Raw genomic sequence first — 4,612 nt, forward strand, 5'->3', positions numbered from 1 at the left:
CCACCAGTCTGATTTGCTGAAATCTTTCGGTCCCGTCTCATTGGCCACATGCTCACCCATCATATTATGTTTCTGTCTAGCCCTTTGCAGGACACTTTGTCCTGAAGGATACGGTGAGGAACAGTATTATAATCCCATACGAAATCCTAAGTAATAACATCAGTTGGCTACCTTTCATCAATTAGATGGGTGACAGCTTAATAAAAGGACTTTAAGTTCAACCGGACCTTCCCTTCATGAACTCATGTTGGCTGTTTCCAATGACAGAATTGTCTTTCAAGTGTTTTCAGTAACTCCCAGCATCATTTTCTCCATAATTTTATCAGGCACCAAATTGAGACTGTCAGTTCCGTAATTGCTGATTTCATCTTTCTTGCTCTTCTTTCAAACTGGAAGAACATCTGCCAGCTTCCTGACAACTGGGAACTCGCATGACCCAGGACTTCTTCTGATGCCACTCAAATGAGAGCCCAGAGCAAACTGAGGTGTCATCAGTGAAAGAATGTAGATGTGCCATAGCTTTGTAATGCCTTGAATGGCAGAGTGTGACAAAGACACCACAGAGGAAGATCTAGCTCTTCTGTTGTAAGCTCATCCATTTGTTCAGCAGAATAATGTAGGAAATCAGCGGGAGACAAGTCTCATGCTTTCATGATCAACAAGTCTCAGCTTTATTGAAGCACACGCAGGCATTTATACGATAGTTAATGAGCTACTACATATGCCAAATTGGGTTCTCTTATTGGTTAGTTCTTTACGTGAGAAAGTAACCTTCAACGCTAGATACTGTGACAGTCCCGTGATGAATGCCCGATTGTTTACTGCATACCACTCAATTTTCTTAACTGCAATACGTTCTTATCACTTCCTTGCTCCTGAGTGAGGGCAGCACAACCTTGCCTGGTTTAATGAGCAGGGCCCTATCTCCTTACCAGCTGCATCCCATCATGGCCCCTCTCCCGGAGCCAGTGCTCCCGGTCCCAAAAGCTCTCCACAGAATAACACGACATGCTCCATGGGAACAGGTGCAAAAGGCACACTGGGTGCCTTAAGCACAGGGCTGTGGTGGCATTTAGGATGGCCAAGAATACCTCCCTTCTGGCCCTCAGCTGATGGTCACGAAAGGAGGTGTCTATCTCAGAGATTTTCCACCACACTTTACAAGCACCAGCACACAACTAGGATCACCCCAGGCACCTCAGGCAGCCCTGAGTGTCTCTGAGTGAGCAATGCAGTCCCTGTTGAATGAAGACCAAGCGTTCAGATGAGGGGCTCACACACAGACACCTCATTGTGCACATCTGAATTCAACTAAGAGGACTTCTGGCTCCCATGGACCTCTGGGGAACTGATCCCATTTCAGTCCCAGGGTTTCCATCAGCGGATGAGATGCCTAATCCTAGGGTTAGGATGAGATGGTCTGATAGTAATAGGTGAAAGGGAAATGGCTTTAAAGTACAGAGGGGATATCTATGTGAGCTTTTAGGAAGACATTTTCTACTCAAAGGAAGTGGGACAGGTTGCCCAAAGATATTCTGTGTGCGCCATCCTTGGAGGCATTCAAGGTCAGGATGGATGGGATCCTGGGCAGCCTGATCTGGAGGCTGGCAGCCCTGCTGATGGCTGGGGCTTGGAAATAGGTGCTCTTTAAAGTCCCTCCAAATATAAGCCATTCTATGATTCTGTAATGTTATGCCTGTTGTGCCTCAGCTCTACCACTGCCCAGAACAGGGGAAGTCCACCCCGCCCTGTCTTTGCCTGTTTGTCTTTTTTTGTTAGGGGTCATGAGCAGACGTTTATAGATTTGGCATTTGCTTCTCTCATGGTCAAACTTCTTCTCTTAGGAACATCCACGTGTTTGTAATCCCCTGGACATATTGATTAATGGATCTGACTTCAAAGTACATTCTGCAGTGATGACTGTGCTGTCCTGCAGGGGCTGTCAGCACAGGAAGGCCATGGATATCTCCAGGGAGAGCTGCGGGGAGAAGGAAATCTCCTTCTCTGCTGCTGAGCTGGGCTGGGCTTCTGAGACACAGGGAGCTGACTTAAGAGGGCAGTGCTGCAGAGAGATAGCTGTGCCCAGCAGCAGCTCCTGAGCACCACACAGCAGGGCTGGGGCCATGACCATCCGGAGATGGGGAGGAGAGAAGGAAGAAAGTTTAGATGTTGTGTGACACAATAGCAGGCTGAGAGCTCACTGGAGGTGCATTTCTTACTATCCTTGACAAGGTAAGACTTTTGATCCAGGCAATTGCTCTGATTTTCCTGGAGAGATCACTAACTCTGGGACATCCCATTAGATATCTGGCTGAAGGTGCTCCATGGTTCTTTACTGTGGAGAAAGACCTGCTCCAGCTGAGGGCTTCGGTGCTTCATTGTCAGAGCACAGCCCTGAGGGCTGCGTGTCCCAGGACGGCTGCAGGCTGTGCAGCTGGGGGTGCAGCCGGGTGCCCAGGGCTGTGGTGCAGAGCAGGGTCCCTGCTGTGCCCCAGGGGCTGTGTGCCGGGGCAGGGACTCTGCCGCCTGCCAGGCTCAGCACTCAGCCTGCCCGGGGAGCTGCCCAGGGCGCTGCGGGGAGACGTGTGGGGGGAAGGAGCAGGGCAGGGGCCTTCTGCTGCCACAGCTGCTGCCTGGGGCAGGGGGCTCACAGCTGCACTGCATCCCAGAGTGTTTCCAAGAGCTCGTTGCAAGAGGAGAGACAAGGAAGGGATTTTCTATTTTCTGTTCTTAAGGAAGGGGAAAGACTTGGAGGCAGAAATCTGAAGGGAGATGTGAATTATGAACACATCTCTGAGAATCCTCAATTGTACCTTTCTCAGTCTGCTGTTATATGAGAAATCTCCTCATGTGCTCTCAGCCTCTCCTCTCCCAAAGGGCAGCACCAGCTGAGATATTTTTATTTATTTTATTTTATTTATTTATTTATTTATTTCCTACAGACATGAACATGAACTACCTTGCAAACAGGCAGCTTTCCCTATGAGAAACTGAAGTGCATAGCGTTAGGGATGGGCGCCCTGAGTGCAGACAGGGTAAAGACATGAGACATGGAAACAGCTCTTATGAGGAAAATATCCAGGAGGCTGGGATATGATTAGGAAATGAGAGGAAGGCTAAAGCTCCTTCAGCTTCTACTTATTATAGAATCATGAACCTCATGAAGTTAAATTCAAGTGATGGAACTAAATGAACACTGTCCTAAAAGAAAAAAAGTCTTTATAAAATGGTGGGATGAGTGTCACTGAGAATGGTCTTGTCTTCTCATTATCTCCTGCACCCTGAACAGGACTCCATGCCCAGGAACCGCAGATGCCCAACAGCAGCTCCATCAGCGAGTTCCTCCTCCTGGCGTTGGCAGACACGCGGCAGCTGCAGCTCCTGCACTTCTGGCTCTTGCTGGGCATCTACCTGGCTGCCCTCCTGGGCAACGGCCTCATCAGCACAGCCGTAGCCTGCGACCACCGCCTGCACACCCCCATGTACTTCTTCCTGCTCAACCTCGCCCTCCTCGACCTGGGCTGCATCTCCACCACTCTCCCCAAAGCCATGGCCAATGCCCTCTGGCACACCAGGCACATCTCCTACGCAGGATGTGCTGCACAGGTCTTTTTCTTTTTGTTTTGTTATCAGCAGAATATTATCTTCTCACTGTGATGTCCTAATGACCGCTACGTTGCCATCTGCAAGCCCCTGCACTACGGGACCCTGCTGGGCAGCAGAGCTTGTGCCACCATGGCAGCAGCTGCCTGGGGCACTGGGCTCCTTAATTCCTGCTGCACACTGCCAATACATTTTCCCTGCCTCTGTGCCAAGGCAATGCTGTGGATCAGTTCTTCTGTGAAATCCCCCACATCCTCAAGCTCTCCTGCTCAGATGCCTATCTCAGGGAAGTTGGGTTACTCCTTTTTAGTGTCTGTGTTGTCTTTGGTTGCTTTGTTTTCATTGTTTTGTCCTACGTGCAGATCTTCAGGGCCGTGCTGAGGATGCCCTCTGAGCAGGGACGACACAGAGCCTTCTCCATGTGCCTCCCTCACCTGGCCGTGCTCTCCCTGTTGGTCAGCACTGCCATATTTGCCTACCTGAAGCCTCCCTCCATCTCCTCCCCATCCCTGGACCTGCTGTTTTCATTTCTGTACTCAGTGGTGCCTCCAGCTGTGAACCCCCTCATCTACAGCATGAGGAACCAGGAGCTCAAGGGTGCCCTCAGGAAGATACTCCAACATACCCTATTTCGCCATCAGAAAGATGTTCATCATGCTCTCAAGACTACAGAAAATTTAGGAAAAGCCTAATTGATTTTACCTGGTGTTTCTGTTTCTTCTTCATGTCAGTTTGTCATACATATAATAAATTTAATTCCAATCAAATTATATTCATCAACTGTTTTTATGTTTGCTTATTTTTACTTCTATGTGATGAACCTGTTCTATTTAAAGAACTAGGTTATATGAAGAGATAATAAAATCTACAGAGGATCATTTGTTTTGCCATCTGGTCTGGGTCATCTGAAGAGGCTCAGGACTTCAGAAACCAATGTCACACGGAGCAGCAGTGTCCCTGAGGGATGTCTGTCAGTGCCTGGTGGGGACTCTGCTGCCTTTCAGTTGTG

At 49.0% G+C, this 4,612-nt stretch overlaps 1 pseudogene; it reads left to right on the forward strand.

Annotated features, from left to right (window-relative positions):
- Window positions 1-3,663: 3,663 nt before the first annotated feature.
- Window positions 3,664-4,295, forward strand: LOC112530838 (annotated as a pseudogene).
- Window positions 4,296-4,612: the final 317 nt, after the last annotated feature.

The sequence above is a fragment of the Gallus gallus genome, chromosome 33 (genome assembly GCF_016699485.2).
Source record: "Gallus gallus isolate bGalGal1 chromosome 33, bGalGal1.mat.broiler.GRCg7b, whole genome shotgun sequence".
NCBI classification, from domain to species: domain Eukaryota; kingdom Metazoa; phylum Chordata; class Aves; order Galliformes; family Phasianidae; genus Gallus; species Gallus gallus.